At 53.4% G+C, this 25104-nt stretch overlaps 30 non-coding genes across 30 annotated transcripts; all 30 read right to left on the bottom strand.

Moving 5' to 3' along the window:
* Positions 1-172: 172 nt before the first annotated feature.
* On the bottom strand, positions 173-244 carry trnaq-uug (transfer RNA glutamine (anticodon UUG)). Its single transcript has one exon. It is a non-coding gene; the product is annotated as a tRNA-Gln (tRNA).
* Positions 245-506: 262 nt separating this feature from the next.
* Positions 507-578, bottom strand: trnaq-cug (transfer RNA glutamine (anticodon CUG)). The gene has a single exon. It is a non-coding gene; the product is annotated as a tRNA-Gln (tRNA).
* A 1184-nt stretch (positions 579-1762) lies between these two features.
* trnaq-uug (transfer RNA glutamine (anticodon UUG)) lies at positions 1763-1834 on the bottom strand. The gene has a single exon. It is a non-coding gene; the product is annotated as a tRNA-Gln (tRNA).
* A 1518-nt stretch (positions 1835-3352) lies between these two features.
* On the bottom strand, positions 3353-3424 carry trnaq-uug (transfer RNA glutamine (anticodon UUG)). Its single transcript has one exon. It is a non-coding gene; the product is annotated as a tRNA-Gln (tRNA).
* A 262-nt stretch (positions 3425-3686) lies between these two features.
* On the bottom strand, positions 3687-3758 carry trnaq-cug (transfer RNA glutamine (anticodon CUG)). Its single transcript has one exon. It is a non-coding gene; the product is annotated as a tRNA-Gln (tRNA).
* Positions 3759-4942: 1184 nt separating this feature from the next.
* trnaq-uug (transfer RNA glutamine (anticodon UUG)) lies at positions 4943-5014 on the bottom strand. Its single transcript has one exon. It is a non-coding gene; the product is annotated as a tRNA-Gln (tRNA).
* Positions 5015-5276: 262 nt separating this feature from the next.
* On the bottom strand, positions 5277-5348 carry trnaq-cug (transfer RNA glutamine (anticodon CUG)). The gene has a single exon. It is a non-coding gene; the product is annotated as a tRNA-Gln (tRNA).
* A 1184-nt stretch (positions 5349-6532) lies between these two features.
* Positions 6533-6604, bottom strand: trnaq-uug (transfer RNA glutamine (anticodon UUG)). Its single transcript has one exon. It is a non-coding gene; the product is annotated as a tRNA-Gln (tRNA).
* A 262-nt stretch (positions 6605-6866) lies between these two features.
* Positions 6867-6938, bottom strand: trnaq-cug (transfer RNA glutamine (anticodon CUG)). Its single transcript has one exon. It is a non-coding gene; the product is annotated as a tRNA-Gln (tRNA).
* Positions 6939-8122: 1184 nt separating this feature from the next.
* trnaq-uug (transfer RNA glutamine (anticodon UUG)) lies at positions 8123-8194 on the bottom strand. Its single transcript has one exon. It is a non-coding gene; the product is annotated as a tRNA-Gln (tRNA).
* A 262-nt stretch (positions 8195-8456) lies between these two features.
* trnaq-cug (transfer RNA glutamine (anticodon CUG)) lies at positions 8457-8528 on the bottom strand. Its single transcript has one exon. It is a non-coding gene; the product is annotated as a tRNA-Gln (tRNA).
* Positions 8529-9712: 1184 nt separating this feature from the next.
* On the bottom strand, positions 9713-9784 carry trnaq-uug (transfer RNA glutamine (anticodon UUG)). The gene has a single exon. It is a non-coding gene; the product is annotated as a tRNA-Gln (tRNA).
* Positions 9785-10046: 262 nt separating this feature from the next.
* Positions 10047-10118, bottom strand: trnaq-cug (transfer RNA glutamine (anticodon CUG)). The gene has a single exon. It is a non-coding gene; the product is annotated as a tRNA-Gln (tRNA).
* Positions 10119-11302: 1184 nt separating this feature from the next.
* trnaq-uug (transfer RNA glutamine (anticodon UUG)) lies at positions 11303-11374 on the bottom strand. The gene has a single exon. It is a non-coding gene; the product is annotated as a tRNA-Gln (tRNA).
* A 1518-nt stretch (positions 11375-12892) lies between these two features.
* Positions 12893-12964, bottom strand: trnaq-uug (transfer RNA glutamine (anticodon UUG)). The gene has a single exon. It is a non-coding gene; the product is annotated as a tRNA-Gln (tRNA).
* Positions 12965-13226: 262 nt separating this feature from the next.
* trnaq-cug (transfer RNA glutamine (anticodon CUG)) lies at positions 13227-13298 on the bottom strand. The gene has a single exon. It is a non-coding gene; the product is annotated as a tRNA-Gln (tRNA).
* A 1184-nt stretch (positions 13299-14482) lies between these two features.
* On the bottom strand, positions 14483-14554 carry trnaq-uug (transfer RNA glutamine (anticodon UUG)). Its single transcript has one exon. It is a non-coding gene; the product is annotated as a tRNA-Gln (tRNA).
* Positions 14555-14816: 262 nt separating this feature from the next.
* Positions 14817-14888, bottom strand: trnaq-cug (transfer RNA glutamine (anticodon CUG)). The gene has a single exon. It is a non-coding gene; the product is annotated as a tRNA-Gln (tRNA).
* A 1184-nt stretch (positions 14889-16072) lies between these two features.
* Positions 16073-16144, bottom strand: trnaq-uug (transfer RNA glutamine (anticodon UUG)). The gene has a single exon. It is a non-coding gene; the product is annotated as a tRNA-Gln (tRNA).
* Positions 16145-16406: 262 nt separating this feature from the next.
* trnaq-cug (transfer RNA glutamine (anticodon CUG)) lies at positions 16407-16478 on the bottom strand. Its single transcript has one exon. It is a non-coding gene; the product is annotated as a tRNA-Gln (tRNA).
* A 1184-nt stretch (positions 16479-17662) lies between these two features.
* trnaq-uug (transfer RNA glutamine (anticodon UUG)) lies at positions 17663-17734 on the bottom strand. The gene has a single exon. It is a non-coding gene; the product is annotated as a tRNA-Gln (tRNA).
* Positions 17735-17996: 262 nt separating this feature from the next.
* On the bottom strand, positions 17997-18068 carry trnaq-cug (transfer RNA glutamine (anticodon CUG)). The gene has a single exon. It is a non-coding gene; the product is annotated as a tRNA-Gln (tRNA).
* A 1184-nt stretch (positions 18069-19252) lies between these two features.
* On the bottom strand, positions 19253-19324 carry trnaq-uug (transfer RNA glutamine (anticodon UUG)). Its single transcript has one exon. It is a non-coding gene; the product is annotated as a tRNA-Gln (tRNA).
* Positions 19325-19586: 262 nt separating this feature from the next.
* On the bottom strand, positions 19587-19658 carry trnaq-cug (transfer RNA glutamine (anticodon CUG)). The gene has a single exon. It is a non-coding gene; the product is annotated as a tRNA-Gln (tRNA).
* A 1184-nt stretch (positions 19659-20842) lies between these two features.
* trnaq-uug (transfer RNA glutamine (anticodon UUG)) lies at positions 20843-20914 on the bottom strand. The gene has a single exon. It is a non-coding gene; the product is annotated as a tRNA-Gln (tRNA).
* Positions 20915-21176: 262 nt separating this feature from the next.
* Positions 21177-21248, bottom strand: trnaq-cug (transfer RNA glutamine (anticodon CUG)). Its single transcript has one exon. It is a non-coding gene; the product is annotated as a tRNA-Gln (tRNA).
* A 1184-nt stretch (positions 21249-22432) lies between these two features.
* Positions 22433-22504, bottom strand: trnaq-uug (transfer RNA glutamine (anticodon UUG)). Its single transcript has one exon. It is a non-coding gene; the product is annotated as a tRNA-Gln (tRNA).
* Positions 22505-22766: 262 nt separating this feature from the next.
* On the bottom strand, positions 22767-22838 carry trnaq-cug (transfer RNA glutamine (anticodon CUG)). Its single transcript has one exon. It is a non-coding gene; the product is annotated as a tRNA-Gln (tRNA).
* A 1184-nt stretch (positions 22839-24022) lies between these two features.
* Positions 24023-24094, bottom strand: trnaq-uug (transfer RNA glutamine (anticodon UUG)). The gene has a single exon. It is a non-coding gene; the product is annotated as a tRNA-Gln (tRNA).
* A 262-nt stretch (positions 24095-24356) lies between these two features.
* trnaq-cug (transfer RNA glutamine (anticodon CUG)) lies at positions 24357-24428 on the bottom strand. Its single transcript has one exon. It is a non-coding gene; the product is annotated as a tRNA-Gln (tRNA).
* Between the last annotated feature and the right edge of the window lie 676 nt (positions 24429-25104).

Genomic DNA, 25104 nt, shown 5'->3' with positions numbered 1-25104 from the left:
GGCACCGGTGGCGAGCTTAAGACTCCACCTCGGGATTGGCATCATCCCGTTCTGGCAGAAATGCGATGAGATCTGACTCCAAGGTGCTAAAAGGGCTGCTCTTACAATTGGCCCGTAGGCAGATTTCACTCGCGCGTCCCACATTAAACAAGGGCCGGGACGAAGCAAGTCAAGGTTCCGCCAAGATTCGAACTCGGATCGCTGGATTCAAAGTCCAGAGTGCTAGCCATTACACCACGGAACCAGCAGTGCTGCCGCCTCTGGCGGGCCTGAGCTTTCCTGCATTCACACTTGCAGCAACGCTCTCAGAATCTGGTCTCTCGCTGCTGCGTCCTTGGCAGGGAATACTTGCGTGGTACAGGGCAGAGCAAAAGCAGCTCGCGCGCTCGACGCAGGAGCATCGCAAACACTGTCGCAAGGGGAAAACCAGCCCACTTCCATCATGGGTGTGGAATTTGTGAAGTCAACAGTTCTGTCGAAGACAATCGCTCACGCAGCCAAAAAGAAGGCTCCACCGAGATTTGAACTCGGATCGCAGGATTCAGAGTCCAGAGTGCTCACCATTACACCATGGAACCCTGAGACAGCAGGGGCTGCCGAACCACTGCTCAAGGATGTTTGCCTCCTTCGTCAAGCGTGGAAACAACAACGACAAGGATCACAATGGCGACTGTGGATCTGCTGATCCAGCAGCTCGTGCACTCGGTCTTTCGCAAGTGCAACCACGCTGTCTCGGCCTGCTGCCCTGTAAGGCCGGTCGCCCTCGCCTCCGAAATCCACTTTGCCGAAGTTTTCGAAAGCAGCTCGGGCCGTGCCAGATATGCCGACCTGTCCGCGAAACCTAGTTTCTCAGCGGGAGCAGGGCTGCTGTCGGCCATGAACAACTCTGAGCCGGGCTACTGCTCGCTAATCTCTCTCACTGGCAAACTTTCAAGCTGCTGGACAATCGCCTCGCCAGCATTTCACTTTGGCTTCAGCTTTCTCACCTCACAGTTAGCCTTCCTTCTGCTAAGTACAGCTGTAGGACAAGTCGCACATCTGCAGTACAGCTGCCTATTCAAACAGCACCGCTGCTGTTTCTCTCCCTTACCGGCGGCCATCGCTGTGTCAGCGCTGCGATGAGCAATGCTTTTAAGCAAAGTGAGATCTCAGACGGACTGTGTTCAAGAGCACGTGTCCCTGGCTTTCCGGGAGTCTGTATTGTATGCACTGTTTTTGATGTCGTTGGACTGCCTTGTACGTACAAATGTCATTGTTACCGTTTTGTAGTGATTGAAACTGGGATTTGAGGTTCCTGGTTTCCCTGAAAACTGGTTGAACGGTAGGGCTCGGGGCCTGGCTTTGCCGCTCCTCTCCCTGGTAAAATTGCGGTTTCTCTGTGTCCAGCTGTTCCTGTGAATTGTTGAATCAAATTAAAGAAAAGAGCACCTGTCCAGCATGCGCCTCATTTCAATTCCTGTCACCTTTTCACCAGCTGTCTGTGGAACACAGAGAGGAGCTCCAAAAACAACACCGCTTGACTGCAGCTTGTCTCTTAATGCTGTGTCCTTCGAAGAAAACACATCCGTGGTTCAGGAGAGAGCAAAAGCAGGCACCGGTGGCGAGCTTAAGACGCCACCTCGGGATTGGCATCATCCCGTTCTGGCAGAAATGCGATGAGATCTGACTCCAAGGTGCTAAAAGGGCTGCTCTTACAATTGGCCCGTAGGCAGATTTCACTGGCGCGTCCCACATTAAACAAGGGCCGGGACGAAGCAAGTCAAGGTTCCGCCGAGATTCGAACTCGGATCGCTGGATTCAAAGTCCAGAGTGCTAGCCATTACACCACGGAACCAGCAGTGCTGCCGCCTCTGGCGGGCCTGAGCTTTCCTGCATTCACACTTGCAGCAACGCTCTCAGAATCTGGTCTCTCGCTGCTGCGTCCTTGGCAGGGAATACTTGCGTGGTACAGGGCAGAGCAAAAGCAGCTCGCGCGCTCGACGCAGGAGCATCGCAAACACTGTCGCAAGGGGAAAACCAGCCCACTTCCATCATGGGTGTGGAATTTGTGAAGTCAACAGTTCTGTCGAAGACAATCGCTCACGCAGCCAAAAAGAAGGCTCCACCGAGTTTTGAACTCAGATCGCAGGATTCAGAGTCCAGAGTGCTCACCATTACACCATGGAACCCTGAGACAGCAGGGGCTGCCGAACCACTGCTCAAGGATGTTTGCCTCCTTCGTCAAGCGTGGAAACAACAACGACAAGGATCACAATGGCGACTGTGGATCTGCTGATCCAGCAGCTCGTGCACTCGGTCTTTCGCAAGTGCAACCACGCTGTCTCGGCCTGCTGCCCTGTAAGGCCGGTCGCCCTCGCCTCCGAAATCCACTTTGCCGAAGTTTTCGAAAGCAGCTCGGGCCGTGCCAGATATGCCGACCTGTCCGCGAAACCTAGTTTCTCAGCGGGAGCAGGGCTGCTGTCGGCCATGAACAACTCTGAGCCGGGCTACTGCTCGCTAATCTCTCTCACTGGCAAACTTTCAAGCTGCTGGACAATCGCCTCGCCAGCATTTCACTTTGGCTTCAGCTTTCTCACCTCACAGTTAGCCTTCCTTCTGCTAAGTACAGCTGTAGGACAAGTCGCACATCTGCAGTACAGCTGCCTATTCAAACAGCACCGCTGCTGTTTCTCTCCCTTACCGGCGGCCATCGCTGTGTCAGCGCTGCGATGAGCAATGCTTTTAAGCAAAGTGAGATCTCAGACGGACTGTGTTCAAGAGCACGTGTCCCTGGCTTTCCGGGAGTCTGCATTGTATGCACTGTTTTTGATGTCGTTGGACTGCCTTGTACGTACAAATGTCATTGTTACCGTTTTGTAGTGATTGAAACTGGGATTTGAGGTTCCTGGTTTCCCTGAAAACTGGTTGAACGGTAGGGCTCGGGGCCTGGCTTTGCCGCTCCTCTCCCTGGTAAAATTGCGGTTTCTCTGTGTCCAGCTGTTCCTGTGAATTGTTGAATCAAATTAAAGAAAAGAGCACCTGTCCAGCATGCGCCTCATTTCAATTCCTGTCACCTTTTCACCAGCTGTCTGTGGAACACAGAGAGGAGCTCCAAAAACAACACCGCTTGACTGCAGCTTGTCTCTTAATGCTGTGTCCTTCGAAGAAAACACATCCGTGGTTCAGGAGAGAGCAAAAGCAGGCACCGGTGGCGAGCTTAAGACTCCACCTCGGGATTGGCATCATCCCGTTCTGGCAGAAATGCGATGAGATCTGACTCCAAGGTGCTAAAAGGGCTGCTCTTACAATTGGCCCGTAGGCAGATTTCACTGGCGCGTCCCACATTAAACAAGGGCCGGGACGAAGCAAGTCAAGGTTCCGCCGAGATTCGAACTCGGATCGCTGGATTCAAAGTCCAGAGTGCTAGCCATTACACCACGGAACCAGCAGTGCTGCCGCCTCTGGCGGGCCTGAGCTTTCCTGCATTCACACTTGCAGCAACGCTCTCAGAATCTGGTCTCTCGCTGCTGCGTCCTTGGCAGGGAATACTTGCGTGGTACAGGGCAGAGCAAAAGCAGCTCGCGCGCTCGACGCAGGAGCATCGCAAACACTGTCGCAAGGGGAAAACCAGCCCACTTCCATCATGGGTGTGGAATTTGTGAAGTCAACAGTTCTGTCGAAGACAATCGCTCACGCAGCCAAAAAGAAGGCTCCACCGAGATTTGAACTCGGATCGCAGGATTCAGAGTCCAGAGTGCTCACCATTACACCATGGAACCCTGAGACAGCAGGGGCTGCCGAACCACTGCTCAAGGATGTTTGCCTCCTTCGTCAAGCGTGGAAACAACAACGACAAGGATCACAATGGCGACTGTGGATCTGCTGATCCAGCAGCTCGTGCACTCGGTCTTTCGCAAGTGCAACCACGCTGTCTCGGCCTGCTGCCCTGTAAGGCCGGTCGCCCTCGCCTCCGAAATCCACTTTGCCGAAGTTTTCGAAAGCAGCTCGGGCCGTGCCAGATATGCCGACCTGTCCGCGAAACCTAGTTTCTCAGCGGGAGCAGGGCTGCTGTCGGCCATGAACAACTCTGAGCCGGGCTACTGCTCGCTAATCTCTCTCACTGGCAAACTTTCAAGCTGCTGGACAATCGCCTCGCCAGCATTTCACTTTGGCTTCAGCTTTCTCACCTCACAGTTAGCCTTCCTTCTGCTAAGTACAGCTGTAGGACAAGTCGCACATCTGCAGTACAGCTGCCTATTCAAACAGCACCGCTGCTGTTTCTCTCCCTTACCGGCGGCCATCGCTGTGTCAGCGCTGCGATGAGCAATGCTTTTAAGCAAAGTGAGATCTCAGACGGACTGTGTTCAAGAGCACGTGTCCCTGGCTTTCCGGGAGTCTGCATTGTATGCACTGTTTTTGATGTCGTTGGACTGCCTTGTACGTACAAATGTCATTGTTACCGTTTTGTAGTGATTGAAACTGGGATTTGAGGTTCCTGGTTTCCCTGAAAACTGGTTGAACGGTAGGGCTCGGGGCCTGGCTTTGCCGCTCCTCTCCCTGGTAAAATTGCTGTTTCTCTGTGTCCAGCTGTTCCTGTGAATTGTTGAATCAAATTAAAGAAAAGAGCACCTGTCCAGCATGCGCCTCATTTCAATTCCTGTCACCTTTTCACCAGCTGTCTGTGGAACACAGAGAGGAGCTCCAAAAACAACACCGCTTGACTGCAGCTTGTCTCTTAATGCTGTGTCCTTCGAAGAAAACACATCCGTGGTTCAGGAGAGAGCAAAAGCAGGCACCGGTGGCGAGCTTAAGACGCCACCTCGGGATTGGCATCATCCCGTTCTGGCAGAAATGCGATGAGATCTGACTCCAAGGTGCTAAAAGGGCTGCTCTTACAATTGGCCCGTAGGCAGATTTCACTCGCGCGTCCCACATTAAACAAGGGCCGGGACGAAGCAAGTCAAGGTTCCGCCGAGATTCGAACTCGGATCGCTGGATTCAAAGTCCAGAGTGCTAGCCATTACACCACAGAACCAGCAGTGCTGCCGCCTCAGGCAGGCCTGAGCTTTCCTGCATTCACACTTGCAGCAACGCTCTCAGAATCTGGTCTCTCGCTGCTGCGTCCTTGGCAGGGAATACTTGCGTGGTACAGGGCAGAGCAAAAGCAGCTCGCGCGCTCGACGCAGGAGCATCGCAAACACTGTCGCAAGGGGAAAACCAGCCCACTTCCATCATGGGTGTGGAATTTGTGAAATCAACAGTTCTGTCGAAGACAATCGCTCACGCTGCCAGAAAGAAGGCTCCACCGAGATTTGAACTCGGATCGCTGGATTCAGAATCCAGAGTGCTCACCATTACACCATGGAACCCTGAGACAGCAGGGGCTGCCGAACCACTGCTCAAGGATGTTTGCCTCCTTCGTCAAGCGTGGAAACAACAACGACAAGGATCACAATGGCGACTGTGGATCTGCTGATCCAGCAGCTCGTGCACTCGGTCTTTCGCAAGTGCAACCACGCTGTCTCGGCCTGCTGCCCTGTAAGGCCGGTCGCCCTCGCCTCCGAAATCCACTTTGCCGAAGTTTTCGAAAGCAGTTCGGGCCGTGCCAGATATGCCGACCTGTCCGCGAAACCTAGTTTCTCAGCGGGAGCAGGGCTGCTGTCGGCCATGAACAACTCTGAGCCGGGCTACTGCTCGCTAATCTCTCTCACTGGCAAACTTTCAAGCTGCTGGACAATCGCCTCGCCAGCATTTCACTTTGGCTTCAGCTTTCTCACCTCACAGTTAGCCTTCCTTCTGCTAAGTACAGCTGTAGGACAAGTCGCACATCTGCAGTACAGCTGCCTATTCAAACAGCACCGCTGCTGTTTCTCTCCCTTACCGGCGGCCATCGCTGTGTCAGCGCTGCGATGAGCAATGCTTTTAAGCAAAGTGAGATCTCAGACGGACTGTGTTCAAGAGCACGTGTCCCTGGCTTTCCGGGAGTCTGCATTGTATGCACTGTTTTTGATGTCGTTGGACTGCCTTGTACGTACAAATGTCATTGTTACCGTTTTGTAGTGATTGAAACTGGGATTTGAGGTTCCTGGTTTCCCTGAAAACTGGTTGAACGGTAGGGCTCGGGGCCTGGCTTTGCCGCTCCTCTCCCTGGTAAAATTGCGGTTTCTCTGTGTCCAGCTGTTCCTGTGAATTGTTGAATCAAATTAAAGAAAAGAGCACCTGTCCAGCATGCGCCTCATTTCAATTCCTGTCACCTTTTCACCAGCTGTCTGTGGAACACAGAGAGGAGCTCCAAAAACAACACCGCTTGACTGCAGCTTGTCTCTTAATGCTGTGTCCTTCGAAGAAAACACATCCGTGGTTCAGGAGAGAGCAAAAGCAGGCACCGGTGGCGAGCTTAAGACGCCACCTCGGGATTGGCATCATCCCGTTCTGGCAGAAATGCGATGAGATCTGACTCCAAGGTGCTAAAAGGGCTGCTCTTACAATTGGCCCGTGGGCAGATTTCACTGGCGCGTCCCACATTAAACAAGGGCCGGGACGAAGCAAGTCAAGGTTCCGCCGAGATTCGAACTCGGATCGCTGGATCCAAAGTCCAGAGTGCTAGCCATTTCACCACGGAACCAGCAGTGCTGCCGCCTCAGGCAGGCCTGAGCTTTCCTGCATTCACACTTGCAGCAACGCTCTCAGAATCTGGTCTCTCGCTGCTGCGTCCTTGGCAGGGAATACTTGCGTGGTACAGGGCAGAGCAAAAGCAGCTCGCGCGCTCGACGCAGGAGCATCGCAAACACTGTCGCAAGGGGAAAACCAGCCCACTTCCATCATGGGTGTGGAATTTGTGAAATCAACAGTTCTGTCGAAGACAATCGCTCACGCTGCCAGAAAGAAGGCTCCACCGAGATTTGAACTCGGATCGCGGGATTCAGAGTCCAGAGTGCTCACCATTACACCATGGAACCCTGAGACAGCAGGGGCTGCCGAACCACTGCTCAAGGATGTTTGCCTCCTTCGTCAAGCGTGGAAACAACAACGACAAGGATCACAATGGCGACTGTGGATCTGCTGATCCAGCAGCTCGTGCACTCGGTCTTTCGCAAGTGCAACCACGCTGTCTCGGCCTGCTGCCCTGTAAGGCCGGTCGCCCTCGCCTCCGAAATCCACTTTGCCGAAGTTTTCGAAAGCAGCTCGGGCCGTGCCAGATATGCCGACCTGTCCGCGAAACCTAGTTTCTCAGCGGGAGCAGGGCTGCTGTCGGCCATGAACAACTCTGAGCCGGGCTACTGCTCGCTAATCTCTCTCACTGGCAAACTTTCAAGCTGCTGGACAATCGCCTCGCCAGCATTTCACTTTGGCTTCAGCTTTCTCACCTCACAGTTAGCCTTCCTTCTGCTAAGTACAGCTGTAGGACAAGTCGCACATCTGCAGTACAGCTGCCTATTCAAACAGCACCGCTGCTGTTTCTCTCCCTTACCGGCGGCCATCGCTGTGTCAGCGCTGCGATGAGCAATGCTTTTAAGCAAAGTGAGATCTCAGACGGACTGTGTTCAAGAGCACGTGTCCCTGGCTTTCCGGGAGTCTGCATTGTATGCACTGTTTTTGATGTCGTTGGACTGCCTTGTACGTACAAATGTCATTGTTACCGTTTTGTAGTGATTGAAACTGGGATTTGAGGTTCCTGGTTTCCCTGAAAACTGGTTGAACGGTAGGGCTCGGGGCCTGGCTTTGCCGCTCCTCTCCCTGGTAAAATTGCTGTTTCTCTGTGTCCAGCTGTTCCTGTGAATTGTTGAATCAAATTAAAGAAAAGAGCACCTGTCCAGCATGCGCCTCATTTCAATTCCTGTCACCTTTTCACCAGCTGTCTGTGGAACACAGAGAGGAGCTCCAAAAACAACACCGCTTGACTGCAGCTTGTCTCTTAATGCTGTGTCCTTCGAAGAAAACACATCCGTGGTTCAGGAGAGAGCAAAAGCAGGCACCGGTGGCGAGCTTAAGACTCCACCTCGGGATTGGCATCATCCCGTTCTGGCAGAAATGCGATGAGATCTGACTCCAAGGTGCTAAAAGGGCTGCTCTTACAATTGGCCCGTAGGCAGATTTCACTGGCGCGTCCCACATTAAACAAGGGCCGGGACGAAGCAAGTCAAGGTTCCGCCGAGATTCGAACTCGGATCGCTGGATTCAAAGTCCAGAGTGCTAGCCATTACACCACGGAACCAGCAGTGCTGCCGCCTCTGGCGGGCCTGAGCTTTCCTGCATTCACACTTGCAGCAACGCTCTCAGAATCTGGTCTCTCGCTGCTGCGTCCTTGGCAGGGAATACTTGCGTGGTACAGGGCAGAGCAAAAGCAGCTCGCGCGCTCGACGCAGGAGCATCGCAAACACTGTCGCAAGGGGAAAACCAGCCCACTTCCATCATGGGTGTGGAATTTGTGAAGTCAACAGTTCTGTCGAAGACAATCGCTCACGCAGCCAGAAAGAAGGCTCCACCGAGATTTGAACTCGGATCGCTGGATTCAGAGTCCAGAGTGCTCACCATTACACCATGGAACCCTGAGACAGCAGGGGCTGCCGAACCACTGCTCAAGGATGTTTGCCTCCTTCGTCAAGCGTGGAAACAGCAACGACAAGGATCACAATGGCGACTGTGGATCTGCTGATCCAGCAGCTCGTGCACTCGGTCTTTCGCAAGTGCAACCACGCTGTCTCGGCCTGCTGCCCTGTAAGGCCGGTCGCCCTCGCCTCCGAAATCCACTTTGCCGAAGTTTCCGAAAGCAGCTCGGGCCGTGCCAGATATGCCGACCTGTCCGCGAAACCTAGTTTCTCAGCGGGAGCAGGGCTGCTGTCGGCCATGAACAACTCTGAGCCGGGCTACTGCTCGCTAATCTCTCTCACTGGCAAACTTTCAAGCTGCTGGACAATCGCCTCGCCAGCATTTCACTTTGGCTTCAGCTTTCTCACCTCACAGTTATCCTTCCTTCTGCTAAGTACAGCTGTAGGACAAGTCGCACATCTGCAGTACAGCTGCCTATTCAAACAGCACCGCTGCTGTTTCTCTCCCTTACCGGCGGCCATCGCTGTGTCAGCGCTGCGATGAGCAATGCTTTTAAGCAAAGTGAGATCTCAGACGGACTGTGTTCAAGAGCACGTGTCCCTGGCTTTCCGGGAGTCTGTATTGTATGCACTGTTTTTGATGTCGTTGGACTGCCTTGTACGTACAAATGTCATTGTTACCGTTTTGTAGTGATTGAAACTGGGATTTGAGGTTCCTGGTTTCCCTGAAAACTGGTTGAACGGTAGGGCTCGGGGCCTGGCTTTGCCGCTCCTCTCCCTGGTAAAATTGCGGTTTCTCTGTGTCCAGCTGTTCCTGTGAATTGTTGAATCAAATTAAAGAAAAGAGCACCTGTCCAGCATGCGCCTCATTTCAATTCCTGTCACCTTTTCACCAGCTGTCTGTGGAACACAGAGAGGAGCTCCAAAAACAACACCGCTTGACTGCAGCTTGTCTCTTAATGCTGTGTCCTTCGAAGAAAACACATCCGTGGTTCAGGAGAGAGCAAAAGCAGGCACCGGTGGCGAGCTTAAGACTCCACCTCGGGATTGGCATCATCCCGTTCTGGCAGAAATGCGATGAGATCTGACTCCAAGGTGCTAAAAGGGCTGCTCTTACAATTGGCCCGTAGGCAGATTTCACTCGCGCGTCCCACATTAAACAAGGGCCGGGACGAAGCAAGTCAAGGTTCCGCCAAGATTCGAACTCGGATCGCTGGATTCAAAGTCCAGAGTGCTAGCCATTACACCACGGAACCAGCAGTGCTGCCGCCTCTGGCGGGCCTGAGCTTTCCTGCATTCACACTTGCAGCAACGCTCTCAGAATCTGGTCTCTCGCTGCTGCGTCCTTGGCAGGGAATACTTGCGTGGTACAGGGCAGAGCAAAAGCAGCTCGCGCGCTCGACGCAGGAGCATCGCAAACACTGTCGCAAGGGGAAAACCAGCCCACTTCCATCATGGGTGTGGAATTTGTGAAGTCAACAGTTCTGTCGAAGACAATCGCTCACGCAGCCAAAAAGAAGGCTCCACCGAGATTTGAACTCGGATCGCAGGATTCAGAGTCCAGAGTGCTCACCATTACACCATGGAACCCTGAGACAGCAGGGGCTGCCGAACCACTGCTCAAGGATGTTTGCCTCCTTCGTCAAGCGTGGAAACAACAACGACAAGGATCACAATGGCGACTGTGGATCTGCTGATCCAGCAGCTCGTGCACTCGGTCTTTCGCAAGTGCAACCACGCTGTCTCGGCCTGCTGCCCTGTAAGGCCGGTCGCCCTCGCCTCCGAAATCCACTTTGCCGAAGTTTTCGAAAGCAGCTCGGGCCGTGCCAGATATGCCGACCTGTCCGCGAAACCTAGTTTCTCAGCGGGAGCAGGGCTGCTGTCGGCCATGAACAACTCTGAGCCGGGCTACTGCTCGCTAATCTCTCTCACTGGCAAACTTTCAAGCTGCTGGACAATCGCCTCGCCAGCATTTCACTTTGGCTTCAGCTTTCTCACCTCACAGTTAGCCTTCCTTCTGCTAAGTACAGCTGTAGGACAAGTCGCACATCTGCAGTACAGCTGCCTATTCAAACAGCACCGCTGCTGTTTCTCTCCCTTACCGGCGGCCATCGCTGTGTCAGCGCTGCGATGAGCAATGCTTTTAAGCAAAGTGAGATCTCAGACGGACTGTGTTCAAGAGCACGTGTCCCTGGCTTTCCGGGAGTCTGTATTGTATGCACTGTTTTTGATGTCGTTGGACTGCCTTGTACGTACAAATGTCATTGTTACCGTTTTGTAGTGATTGAAACTGGGATTTGAGGTTCCTGGTTTCCCTGAAAACTGGTTGAACGGTAGGGCTCGGGGCCTGGCTTTGCCGCTCCTCTCCCTGGTAAAATTGCGGTTTCTCTGTGTCCAGCTGTTCCTGTGAATTGTTGAATCAAATTAAAGAAAAGAGCACCTGTCCAGCATGCGCCTCATTTCAATTCCTGTCACCTTTTCACCAGCTGTCTGTGGAACACAGAGAGGAGCTCCAAAAACAACACCGCTTGACTGCAGCTTGTCTCTTAATGCTGTGTCCTTCGAAGAAAACACATCCGTGGTTCAGGAGAGAGCAAAAGCAGGCACCGGTGGCGAGCTTAAGACGCCACCTCGGGATTGGCATCATCCCGTTCTGGCAGAAATGCGATGAGATCTGACTCCAAGGTGCTAAAAGGGCTGCTCTTACAATTGGCCCGTAGGCAGATTTCACTGGCGCGTCCCACATTAAACAAGGGCCGGGACGAAGCAAGTCAAGGTTCCGCCGAGATTCGAACTCGGATCGCTGGATTCAAAGTCCAGAGTGCTAGCCATTACACCACGGAACCAGCAGTGCTGCCGCCTCTGGCGGGCCTGAGCTTTCCTGCATTCACACTTGCAGCAACGCTCTCAGAATCTGGTCTCTCGCTGCTGCGTCCTTGGCAGGGAATACTTGCGTGGTACAGGGCAGAGCAAAAGCAGCTCGCGCGCTCGACGCAGGAGCATCGCAAACACTGTCGCAAGGGGAAAACCAGCCCACTTCCATCATGGGTGTGGAATTTGTGAAGTCAACAGTTCTGTCGAAGACAATCGCTCACGCAGCCAAAAAGAAGGCTCCACCGAGTTTTGAACTCAGATCGCAGGATTCAGAGTCCAGAGTGCTCACCATTACACCATGGAACCCTGAGACAGCAGGGGCTGCCGAACCACTGCTCAAGGATGTTTGCCTCCTTCGTCAAGCGTGGAAACAACAACGACAAGGATCACAATGGCGACTGTGGATCTGCTGATCCAGCAGCTCGTGCACTCGGTCTTTCGCAAGTGCAACCACGCTGTCTCGGCCTGCTGCCCTGTAAGGCCGGTCGCCCTCGCCTCCGAAATCCACTTTGCCGAAGTTTTCGAAAGCAGCTCGGGCCGTGCCAGATATGCCGACCTGTCCGCGAAACCTAGTTTCTCAGCGGGAGCAGGGCTGCTGTCGGCCATGAACAACTCTGAGCCGGGCTACTGCTCGCTAATCTCTCTCACTGGCAAACTTTCAAGCTGCTGGACAATCGCCTCGCCAGCATTTCACTTTGGCTTCAGCTTTCTCACCTCACAGTTAGCCTTCCTTCTGCTAAGTACAGCTGTAGGACAAGTCGCACATCTGCAGTACAGCTGCCTATTCAAACAGCACCGCTGCTGTTTCTCTCCCTTACCGGCGGCCATCGCTGTGTCAGCGCTGCGATGAGCAATGCTTTTAAGCAAAGTGAGATCTCAGACGGACTGTGTTCAAGAGCACGTGTCCCTGGCTTTCCGGGAGTCTGCATTGTATGCACTGTTTTTGATGTCGTTGGACTGCCTTGTACGTACAAATGTCATTGTTACCGTTTTGTAGTGATTGAAACTGGGATTTGAGGTTCCTGGTTTCCCTGAAAACTGGTTGAACGGTAGGGCTCGGGGCCTGGCTTTGCCGCTCCTCTCCCTGGTAAAATTGCGGTTTCTCTGTGTCCAGCTGTTCCTGTGAATTGTTGAATCAAATTAAAGAAAAGAGCACCTGTCCAGCATGCGCCTCATTTCAATTCCTGTCACCTTTTCACCAGCTGTCTGTGGAACACAGAGAGGAGCTCCAAAAACAACACCGCTTGACTGCAGCTTGTCTCTTAATGCTGTGTCCTTCGAAGAAAACACATCCGTGGTTCAGGAGAGAGCAAAAGCAGGCACCGGTGGCGAGCTTAAGACTCCACCTCGGGATTGGCATCATCCCGTTCTGGCAGAAATGCGATGAGATCTGACTCCAAGGTGCTAAAAGGGCTGCTCTTACAATTGGCCCGTAGGCAGATTTCACTGGCGCGTCCCACATTAAACAAGGGCCGGGACGAAGCAAGTCAAGGTTCCGCCGAGATTCGAACTCGGATCGCTGGATTCAAAGTCCAGAGTGCTAGCCATTACACCACGGAACCAGCAGTGCTGCCGCCTCTGGCGGGCCTGAGCTTTCCTGCATTCACACTTGCAGCAACGCTCTCAGAATCTGGTCTCTCGCTGCTGCGTCCTTGGCAGGGAATACTTGCGTGGTACAGGGCAGAGCAAAAGCAGCTCGCGCGCTCGACGCAGGAGCATCGCAAACACTGTCGCAAGGGGAAAACCAGCCCACTTCCATCATGGGTGTGGAATTTGTGAAGTCAACAGTTCTGTCGAAGACAATCGCTCACGCAGCCAAAAAGAAGGCTCCACCGAGATTTGAACTCGGATCGCAGGATTCAGAGTCCAGAGTGCTCACCATTACACCATGGAACCCTGAGACAGCAGGGGCTGCCGAACCACTGCTCAAGGATGTTTGCCTCCTTCGTCAAGCGTGGAAACAACAACGACAAGGATCACAATGGCGACTGTGGATCTGCTGATCCAGCAGCTCGTGCACTCGGTCTTTCGCAAGTGCAACCACGCTGTCTCGGCCTGCTGCCCTGTAAGGCCGGTCGCCCTCGCCTCCGAAATCCACTTTGCCGAAGTTTTCGAAAGCAGCTCGGGCCGTGCCAGATATGCCGACCTGTCCGCGAAACCTAGTTTCTCAGCGGGAGCAGGGCTGCTGTCGGCCATGAACAACTCTGAGCCGGGCTACTGCTCGCTAATCTCTCTCACTGGCAAACTTTCAAGCTGCTGGACAATCGCCTCGCCAGCATTTCACTTTGGCTTCAGCTTTCTCACCTCACAGTTAGCCTTCCTTCTGCTAAGTACAGCTGTAGGACAAGTCGCACATCTGCAGTACAGCTGCCTATTCAAACAGCACCGCTGCTGTTTCTCTCCCTTACCGGCGGCCATCGCTGTGTCAGCGCTGCGATGAGCAATGCTTTTAAGCAAAGTGAGATCTCAGACGGACTGTGTTCAAGAGCACGTGTCCCTGGCTTTCCGGGAGTCTGCATTGTATGCACTGTTTTTGATGTCGTTGGACTGCCTTGTACGTACAAATGTCATTGTTACCGTTTTGTAGTGATTGAAACTGGGATTTGAGGTTCCTGGTTTCCCTGAAAACTGGTTGAACGGTAGGGCTCGGGGCCTGGCTTTGCCGCTCCTCTCCCTGGTAAAATTGCTGTTTCTCTGTGTCCAGCTGTTCCTGTGAATTGTTGAATCAAATTAAAGAAAAGAGCACCTGTCCAGCATGCGCCTCATTTCAATTCCTGTCACCTTTTCACCAGCTGTCTGTGGAACACAGAGAGGAGCTCCAAAAACAACACCGCTTGACTGCAGCTTGTCTCTTAATGCTGTGTCCTTCGAAGAAAACACATCCGTGGTTCAGGAGAGAGCAAAAGCAGGCACCGGTGGCGAGCTTAAGACGCCACCTCGGGATTGGCATCATCCCGTTCTGGCAGAAATGCGATGAGATCTGACTCCAAGGTGCTAAAAGGGCTGCTCTTACAATTGGCCCGTAGGCAGATTTCACTCGCGCGTCCCACATTAAACAAGGGCCGGGACGAAGCAAGTCAAGGTTCCGCCGAGATTCGAACTCGGATCGCTGGATTCAAAGTCCAGAGTGCTAGCCATTACACCACAGAACCAGCAGTGCTGCCGCCTCAGGCAGGCCTGAGCTTTCCTGCATTCACACTTGCAGCAACGCTCTCAGAATCTGGTCTCTCGCTGCTGCGTCCTTGGCAGGGAATACTTGCGTGGTACAGGGCAGAGCAAAAGCAGCTCGCGCGCTCGACGCAGGAGCATCGCAAACACTGTCGCAAGGGGAAAACCAGCCCACTTCCATCATGGGTGTGGAATTTGTGAAATCAACAGTTCTGTCGAAGACAATCGCTCACGCTGCCAGAAAGAAGGCGCCACCGAGATTTGAACTCGGATCGCTGGATTCAGAGTCCAGAGTGCTCACCATTACACCATGGAACCCTGAGACAGCAGGGGCTGCCGAACCACTGCTCAAGGATGTTTGCCTCCTTCGTCAAGCGTGGAAACAACAACGACAAGGATCACAATGGCGACTGTGGATCTGCTGATCCAGCAGCTCGTGCACTCGGTCTTTCGCAAGTGCAACCACGCTGTCTCGGCCTGCTGCCCTGTAAGGCCGGTCGCCCTCGCCTCCGAAATCCACTTTGCCGAAGTTTTCGAAAGCAGCTCGGACCGTGCCAGATATGCCGACCTGTCCGCGAAACCTAGTTTCTCAGCGGGAGCAGGGCTGCTGTCGGCCATGAACAACTCTGAGCCGGGCTACTGCTCGCTAATCTCTCTCACTGGCAAACTTTCAAGCTGCTGGACAATCGCCTCGCCAGCATTTCACTTTGGCTTCAGCTTTCTCACCTCACAGTTAGCCTTCCTTCTGCTAAGTACAGCTGTAGGACAAGTCGCACATCTGCAGTACAGCTGCCTATTCAAACAGCACCGCTGCTGTTTCTCTCCCTTACCGGCGGCCATCGCTGTGTCAGCGCTGCGATGAGCAATGCTTTTAAGCAAAGTGAGATCTCAGACGGACTGTGTTCAAGAGCACGTGTCCCTGGCTTTCCGGGAGTCTGCATTGTATGCACTGTTTTTGATGTCGTTGGACTGCCTTGTACGTACAAATGTCATTGTTACCGTTTTGTAGTGATTGAAACTGGGATTTGAGGTTCCTGGTTTCCCTGAAAACTGGTTGAACGGTAGGGCTCGGGGCCTGGCTTTGCCGCTCCTCTCCCTGGTAAAATTGCGGTTTCTCTGTGTCCAGCTGTTCCTGTGAATTGTTGAATCAAATTAAAGAAAAGAGCACCTGTCCAGCATGCGCCTCATTTCAATTCCTGTCACCTTTTCACCAGCTGTCTGTGGAACACAGAGAGGAGCTCCAAAAACAACACCGCTTGACTGCAGCTTGTCTCTTAATGCTGTGTCCTTCGAAGAAAACACATCCGTGGTTCAGGAGAGAGCAAAAGCAGGCACCGGTGGCGAGCTTAAGACGCCACCTCGGGATTGGCATCATCCCGTTCTGGCAGAAATGCGATGAGATCTGACTCCAAGGTGCTAAAAGGGCTGCTCTTACAATTGGCCCGTAGGCAGATTTCACTGGCGCGTCCCACATTAAACAAGGGCCGGGACGAAGCAAGTCAAGGTTCCGCCGAGATTCGAACTCGGATCGCTGGATTCAAAGTCCAGAGTGCTAGCCATTACACCACAGAACCAGCAGTGCTGCCGCCTCAGGCAGGCCTGAGCTTTCCTGCATTCACACTTGCAGCAACGCTCTCAGAATCTGGTCTCTCGCTGCTGCGTCCTTGGCAGGGAATACTTGCGTGGTACAGGGCAGAGCAAAAGCAGCTCGCGCGCTCGACGCAGGAGCATCGCAAACACTGTCGCAAGGGGAAAACCAGCCCACTTCCATCATGGGTGTGGAATTTGTGAAATCAACAGTTCTGTCGAAGACAATCGCTCACGCTGCCAGAAAGAAGGCTCCACCGAGATTTGAACTCGGATCGCTGGATTCAGAATCCAGAGTGCTCACCATTACACCATGGAACCCTGAGACAGCAGGGGCTGCCGAACCACTGCTCAAGGATGTTTGCCTCCTTCGTCAAGCGTGGAAACAACAACGACAAGGATCACAATGGCGACTGTGGATCTGCTGATCCAGCAGCTCGTGCACTCGGTCTTTCGCAAGTGCAACCACGCTGTCTCGGCCTGCTGCCCTGTAAGGCCGGTCGCCCTCGCCTCCGAAATCCACTTTGCCGAAGTTTTCGAAAGCAGCTCGGGCCGTGCCAGATATGCCGACCTGTCCGCGAAACCTAGTTTCTCAGCGGGAGCAGGGCTGCTGTCGGCCATGAACAACTCTGAGCCGGGCTACTGCTCGCTAATCTCTCTCACTGGCAAACTTTCAAGCTGCTGGACAATCGCCTCGCCAGCATTTCACTTTGGCTTCAGCTTTCTCACCTCACAGTTAGCCTTCCTTCTGCTAAGTACAGCTGTAGGACAAGTCGCACATCTGCAGTACAGCTGCCTATTCAAACAGCACCGCTGCTGTTTCTCTCCCTTACCGGCGGCCATCGCTGTGTCAGCGCTGCGATGAGCAATGCTTTTAAGCAAAGTGAGATCTCAGACGGACTGTGTTCAAGAGCACGTGTCCCTGGCTTTCCGGGAGTCTGCATTGTATGCACTGTTTTTGATGTCGTTGGACTGCCTTGTACGTACAAATGTCATTGTTACCGTTTTGTAGTGATTGAAACTGGGATTTGAGGTTCCTGGTTTCCCTGAAAACTGGTTGAACGGTAGGGCTCGGGGCCTGGCTTTGCCGCTCCTCTCCCTGGTAAAATTGCGGTTTCTCTGTGTCCAGCTGTTCCTGTGAATTGTTGAATCAAATTAAAGAAAAGAGCACCTGTCCAGCATGCGCCTCATTTCAATTCCTGTCACCTTTTCACCAGCTGTCTGTGGAACACAGAGAGGAGCTCCAAAAACAACACCGCTTGACTGCAGCTTGTCTCTTAATGCTGTGTCCTTCGAAGAAAACACATCCGTGGTTCAGGAGAGAGCAAAAGCAGGCACCGGTGGCGAGCTTAAGACGCCACCTCGGGATTGGCATCATCCCGTTCTGGCAGAAATGCGATGAGATCTGACTCCAAGGTGCTAAAAGGGCTGCTCTTACAATTGGCCCGTGGGCAGATTTCACTGGCGCGTCCCACATTAAACAAGGGCCGGGACGAAGCAAGTCAAGGTTCCGCCGAGATTCGAACTCGGATCGCTGGATCCAAAGTCCAGAGTGCTAGCCATTTCACCACGGAACCAGCAGTGCTGCCGCCTCAGGCAGGCCTGAGCTTTCCTGCATTCACACTTGCAGCAACGCTCTCAGAATCTGGTCTCTCGCTGCTGCGTCCTTGGCAGGGAATACTTGCGTGGTACAGGGCAGAGCAAAAGCAGCTCGCGCGCTCGACGCAGGAGCATCGCAAACACTGTCGCAAGGGGAAAACCAGCCCACTTCCATCATGGGTGTGGAATTTGTGAAATCAACAGTTCTGTCGAAGACAATCGCTCACGCTGCCAGAAAGAAGGCTCCACCGAGATTTGAACTCGGATCGCGGGATTCAGAGTCCAGAGTGCTCACCATTACACCATGGAACCCTGAGACAGCAGGGGCTGCCGAACCACTGCTCAAGGATGTTTGCCTCCTTCGTCAAGCGTGGAAACAACAACGACAAGGATCACAATGGCGACTGTGGATCTGCTGATCCAGCAGCTCGTGCACTCGGTCTTTCGCAAGTGCAACCACGCTGTCTCGGCCTGCTGCCCTGTAAGGCCGGTCGCCCTCGCCTCCGAAATCCACTTTGCCGAAGTTTTCGAAAGCAGCTCGGGCCGTGCCAGATATGCCGACCTGTCCGCGAAACCTAGTTTCTCAGCGGGAGCAGGGCTGCTGTCGGCCATGAACAACTCTGAGCCGGGCTACTGCTCGCTAATCTCTCTCACTGGCAAACTTTCAAGCTGCTGGACAATCGCCTCGCCAGCATTTCACTTTGGCTTCAGCTTTCTCACCTCACAGTTAGCCTTCCTTCTGCTAAGTACAGCTGTAGGACAAGTCGCACATCTGCAGTACAGCTGCCTATTCAAACAGCACCGCTGCTGTTTCTCTCCCTTACCGGCGGCCATCGCTGTGTCAGCGCTGCGATGAGCAATGCTTTTAAGCAAAGTGAGATCTCAGACGGACTGTGTTCAAGAGCACGTGTCCCTGGCTTTCCGGGAGTCTGCATTGTATGCACTGTTTTTGATGTCGTTGGACTGCCTTGTACGTACAAATGTCATTGTTACCGTTTTGTAGTGATTGAAACTGGGATTTGAGGTTCCTGGTTTCCCTGAAAACTGGTTGAACGGTAGGGCTCGGGGCCTGGCTTTGCCGCTCCTCTCCCTGGTAAAATTGCTGTTTCTCTGTGTCCAGCTGTTCCTGTGAATTGTTGAATCAAATTAAAGAAAAGAGCACCTGTCCAGCATGCGCCTCATTTCAATTCCTGTCACCTTTTCACCAGCTGTCTGTGGAACACAGAGAGGAGCTCCAAAAACAACACCGCTTGACTGCAGCTTGTCTCTTAATGCTGTGTCCTTCGAAGAAAACACATCCGTGGTTCAGGAGAGAGCAAAAGCAGGCACCGGTGGCGAGCTTAAGACGCCACCTCGGGATTGGCATCATCCCGTTCTGGCAGAAATGCGATGAGATCTGACTCCAAGGTGCTAAAAGGGCTGCTCTTACAATTGGCCCGTAGGCAGATTTCACTGGCGCGTCCCACATTAAACAAGGGCCGGGACGAAGCAAGTCAAGGTTCCGCCGAGATTCGAACTCGGATCGCTGGATCCAAAGTCCAGAGTGCTAGCCATTACACCACGGAACCAGCAGTGCTGCCGCCTCAGGCAGGCCTGAGCTTTCCTGCATTCACACTTGCAGCAACGCTCTCAGAATCTGGTCTCTCGCTGCTGCGTCCTTGGCAGGGAATACTTGCGTGGTACAGGGCAGAGCAAAAGCAGCTCGCGCGCTCGACGCAGGAGCATCGCAAACACTGTCGCAAGGGGAAAACCAGCCCACTTCCATCATGGGTGTGGAATTTGTGAAATCAACAGTTCTGTCGAAGACAATCGCTCACGCTGCCAGAAAGAAGGCTCCACCGAGATTTGAACTCGGATCGCTGGATTCAGAATCCAGAGTGCTCACCATTACACCATGGAACCCTGAGACAGCAGGGGCTGCCGAACCACTGCTCAAGGATGTTTGCCTCCTTCGTCAAGCGTGGAAACAACAACGACAAGGATCACAATGGCGACTGTGGATCTGCTGATCCAGCAGCTCGTGCACTCGGTCTTTCGCAAGTGCAACCACGCTGTCTCGGCCTGCTGCCCTGTAAGGCCGGTCGCCCTCGCCTCCGAAATCCACTTTGCCGAAGTTTTCGAAAGCAGCTCGGGCCGTGCCAGATATGCCGACCTGTCCGCGAAACCTAGTTTCTCAGCGGGAGCAGGGCTGCTGTCGGCCATGAACAACTCTGAGCCGGGCTACTGCTCGCTAATCTCTCTCACTGGCAAACTTTCAAGCTGCTGGACAATCGCCTCGCCAGCATTTCACTTTGGCTTCAGCTTTCTCACCTCACAGTTAGCCTTCCTTCTGCTAAGTACAGCTGTAGGACAAGTCGCACATCTGCAGTACAGCTGCCTATTCAAACAGCACCGCTGCTGTTTCTCTCCCTTACCGGCGGCCATCGCTGTGTCAGCGCTGCGATGAGCAATGCTTTTAAGCAAAGTGAGATCTCAGACGGACTGTGTTCAAGAGCACGTGTCCCTGGCTTTCCGGGAGTCTGCATTGTATGCACTGTTTTTGATGTCGTTGGACTGCCTTGTACGTACATATGTCATTGTTACCGTTTTGTAGTGATTGAAACTGGGATTTGAGGTTCCTGGTTTCCCTGAAAACTGGTTGAACGGTAGGGCTCGGGGCCTGGCTTTGCCGCTCCTCTCCCTGGTAAAATTGCTGTTTCTCTGTGTCCAGCTGTTCCTGTGAATTGTTGAATCAAATTAAAGAAAAGAGCACCTGTCCAGCATGCGCCTCATTTCAATTCCTGTCACCTTTTCACCAGCTGTCTGTGGAACACAGAGAGGAGCTCCAAAAACAACACCGCTTGACTGCAGCTTGTCTCTTAATGCTGTGTCCTTCGAAGAAAACACATCCGTGGTTCAGGAGAGAGCAAAAGCAGGCACCGGTGGCGAGCTTAAGACGCCACCTCGGGATTGGCATCATCCCGTTCTGGCAGAAATGCGATGAGATCTGACTCCAAGGTGCTAAAAGGGCTGCTCTTACAATTGGCCCGTAGGCAGATTTCACTGCCGCGTCCCACATTAAACAAGGGCCGGGACGAAGCAAGTCAAGGTTCCGCCGAGATTCGAACTCGGATCGCTGGATTCAAAGTCCAGAGTGCTAGCCATTACACCACAGAACCAGCAGTGCTGCCGCCTCAGGCAGGCCTGAGCTTTCCTGCATTCACACTTGCAGCAACGCTCTCAGAATCTGGTCTCTCGCTGCTGCGTCCTTGGCAGGGAATACTTGCGTGGTACAGGGCAGAGCAAAAGCAGCTCGCGCGCTCGACGCAGGAGCATCGCAAACACTGTCGCAAGGGGAAAACCAGCCCACTTCCATCATGGGTGTGGAATTTGTGAAATCAACAGTTCTGTCGAAGACAATCGCTCACGCTGCCAGAAAGAAGGCTCCACCGAGATTTGAACTCGGATCGCGGGATTCAGAATCCAGAGTGCTCACCATTACACCATGGAACCCTGAGACAGCAGGGGCTGCCGAACCACTGCTCAAGGATGTTTGCCTCCTTCGTCAAGCGTGGAAACAACAACGACAAGGATCACAATGGCGACTGTGGATCTGCTGATCCAGCAGCTCGTGCACTCGGTCTTTCGCAAGTGCAACCACGCTGTCTCGGCCTGCTGCCCTGTAAGGCCGGTCGCCCTCGCCTCCGAAATCCACTTTGCCGAAGTTTTCGAAAGCAGCTCGGGCCGTGCCAGATATGCCGACCTGTCCGCGAAACCTAGTTTCTCAGCGGGAGCAGGGCTGCTGTCGGCCATGAACAACTCTGAGCCGGGCTACTGCTCGCTAATCTCTCTCACTGGCAAACTTTCAAGCTGCTGGACAATCGCCTCGCCAGCATTTCACTTTGGCTTCAGCTTTCTCACCTCACAGTTAGCCTTCCTTCTGCTAAGTACAGCTGTAGGACAAGTCGCACATCTGCAGTACAGCTGCCTATTCAAACAGCACCGCTGCTGTTTCTCTCCCTTACCGGCGGCCATCGCTGTGTCAGCGCTGCGATGAGCAATGCTTTTAAGCAAAGTGAGATCTCAGACGGACTGTGTTCAAGAGCACGTGTCCCTGGCTTTCCGGGAGTCTGCATTGTATGCACTGTTTTTGATGTCGTTGGACTGCCTTGTACGTACAAATGTCATTGTTACCGTTTTGTAGTGATTGAAACTGGGATTTGAGGTTCCTGGTTTCCCTGAAAACTGGTTGAACGGTAGGGCTCGGGGCCTGGCTTTGCCGCTCCTCTCCCTGGTAAAATTGCTGTTTCTCTGTGTCCAGCTGTTCCTGTGAATTGTTGAATCAAATTAAAGAAAAGAGCACCTGTCCAGCATGCGCCTCATTTCAATTCCTGTCACCTTTTCACCAGCTGTCTGTGGAACACAGAGAGGAGCTCCAAAAACAACACCGCTTGACTGCAGCTTGTCTCTTAATGCTGTGTCCTTCGAAGAAAACGCATCCGTGGTTCAGGAGAGAGCAAAAGCAGGCACCGGTGGCGAGCTTAAGACGCCACCTCGGGATTGGCATCATCCCGTTCTGGCAGAAATGCGATGAGATCTGACTCCAAGGTGCTAAAAGGGCTGCTCTTACAATTGGCCCGTAGGCAGATTTCACTGGCGCGTCCCACATTAAACAAGGGCCGGGACGAAGCAAGTCAAGGTTCCGCCGAGATTCGAACTCGGATCGCTGGATCCAAAGTCCAGAGTGCTAGCCATTTCACCACGGAACCAGCAGTGCTGCCGCCTCAGGCAGGCCTGAGCTTTCCTGCATTCACACTTGCAGCAACGCTCTCAGAATCTGGTCTCTCGCTGCTGCGTCCTTGGCAGGGAATACTTGCGTGGTACAGGGCAGAGCAAAAGCAGCTCGCGCGCTCGACGCAGGAGCATCGCAAACACTGTCGCAAGGGGAAAACCAGCCCACTTCCATCATGGGTGTGGAATTTGTGAAATCAACAGTTCTGTCGAAGACAATCGCTCACGCTGCCAGAAAGAAGGCTCCACCGAGATTTGAACTCGGATCGCTGGATTCAGAATCCAGAGTGCTCACCATTACACCATGGAACCCTGAGACAGCAGGGGCTGCCGAACCACTGCTCAAGGATGTTTGCCTCCTTCGTCAAGCGTGGAAACAACAACGACAAGGATCACAATGGCGACTGTGGATCTGCTGATCCAGCAGCTCGTGCACTCGGTCTTTCGCAAGTGCAACCACGCTGTCTCGGCCTGCTGCCCTGTAAGGCCGGTCGCCCTCGCCTCCGAAATCCACTTTGCCGAAGTTTTCGAAAGCAGCTCGGGCCGTGCCAGATATGCCGACCTGTCCGCGAAACCTAGTTTCTCAGCGGGAGCAGGGCTGCTGTCGGCCATGAACAACTCTGAGCCGGGCTACTGCTCGCTAATCTCTCTCACTGGCAAACTTTCAAGCTGCTGGACAATCGCCTCGCCAGCATTTCACTTTGGCTTCAGCTTTCTCACCTCACAGTTAGCCTTCCTTCTGCTAAGTACAGCTGTAGGACAAGTCGCACATCTGCAGTACAGCTGCCTATTCAAACAGCACCGCTGCTGTTTCTCTCCCTTACCGGCGGCCATCGCTGTGTCAGCGCTGCGATGAGCAATGCTTTTAAGCAAAGTGAGATCTCAGACGGACTGTGTTCAAGAGCACGTGTCCCTGGCTTTCCGGGAGTCTGCATTGTATGCACTGTTTTTGATGTCGTTGGACTGCCTTGTACGTACAAATGTCATTGTTACCGTTTTGTAGTGATTGAAACTGGGATTTGAGGTTCCTGGTTTCCCTGAAAACTGGTTGAACGGTAGGGCTCGGGGCCTGGCTTTGCCGCTCCTCTCCCTGGTAAAATTGCTGTTTCTCTGTGTCCAGCTGTTCCTGTGAATTGTTGAATCAAATTAAAGAAAAGAGCACCTGTCCAGCATGCGCCTCATTTCAATTCCTGTCACCTTTTCACCAGCTGTCTGTGGAACACAGAGAGGAGCTCCAAAAACAACACCGCTTGACTGCAGCTTGTCTCTTAATGCTGTGTCCTTCGAAGAAAACACATCCGTGGTTCAGGAGAGAGCAAAAGCAGGCACCGGTGGCGAGCTTAAGACGCCACCTCGGAATTGGCATCATCCCGTTCTGGCAGAAATGCGATGAGATCTGACTCCAAGGTGCTAAAAGGGCTGCTCTTACAATTGGCCCGTAGGCAGATTTCACTGCCGCGTCCCACATTAAACAAGGGCCGGGACGAAGCAAGTCAAGGTTCCGCCGAGATTCGAACTCGGATCGCTGGATTCAAAGTCCAGAGTGCTAGCCATTACACCACAGAACCAGCAGTGCTGCCGCCTCAGGCAGGCCTGAGCTTTCCTGCATTCACACTTGCAGCAACGCTCTCAGAATCTGGTCTCTCGCTGCTGCGTCCTTGGCAGGGAATACTTGCGTGGTACAGGGCAGAGCAAAAGCAGCTCGCGCGCTCGACGCAGGAGCATCGCAAACACTGTCGCAAGGGGAAAACCAGCCCACTTCCATCATGGGTGTGGAATTTGTGAAATCAACAGTTCTGTCGAAGACAATCGCTCACGCTGCCAGAAAGAAGGCTCCACCGAGATTTGAACTCGGATCGCGGGATTCAGAATCCAGAGTGCTCACCATTACACCATGGAACCCTGAGACAGCAGGGGCTGCCGAACCACTGCTCAAGGATGTTTGCCTCCTTCGTCAAGCGTGGAAACAACAACGACAAGGATCACAATGGCGACTGTGGATCTGCTGATCCAGCAGCTCGTGCACTCGGTCTTTCGCAAGTGCAACCACGCTGTCTCGGCCTGCTGCCCTGTAAGGCCGGTCGCCCTCGCCTCCGAAATCCACTTTGCCGAAGTTTTCGAAAGCAGCTCGGGCCGTGCCAGATATGCCGACCTGTCCGCGAAACCTAGTTTCTCAGCGGGAGCAGGGCTGCTGTCGGCCATGAACAACTCTGAGCCGGGCTACTGCTCGCTAATCTCTCTCACTGGCAAACTTTCAAGCTGCTGGACAATCGCCTCGCCAGCATTTCACTTTGGCTTCAGCTTTCTCACCTCACAGTTAGCCTTCCTTCTGCTAAGTACAGCTGTAGGACAAGTCGCACATCTGCAGTACAGCTGCCTATTCAAACAGCACCGCTGCTGTTTCTCTCCCTTACCGGCGGCCATCGCTGTGTCAGCGCTGCGATGAGCAATGCTTTTAAGCAAAGTGAGATCTCAGACGGACTGTGTTCAAGAGCACGTGTCCCTGGCTTTCCGGGAGTCTGCATTGTATGCACTGTTTTTGATGTCGTTGGACTGCCTTGTACGTACAAATGTCATT

This window comes from Chiloscyllium punctatum, chromosome 21 (assembly GCF_047496795.1).
Source record: "Chiloscyllium punctatum isolate Juve2018m chromosome 21, sChiPun1.3, whole genome shotgun sequence".
NCBI classification, from domain to species: Eukaryota; Metazoa; Chordata; class Chondrichthyes; order Orectolobiformes; family Hemiscylliidae; genus Chiloscyllium; species Chiloscyllium punctatum.
This window is presented reverse-complemented; position numbering and strand designations above follow the sequence as displayed.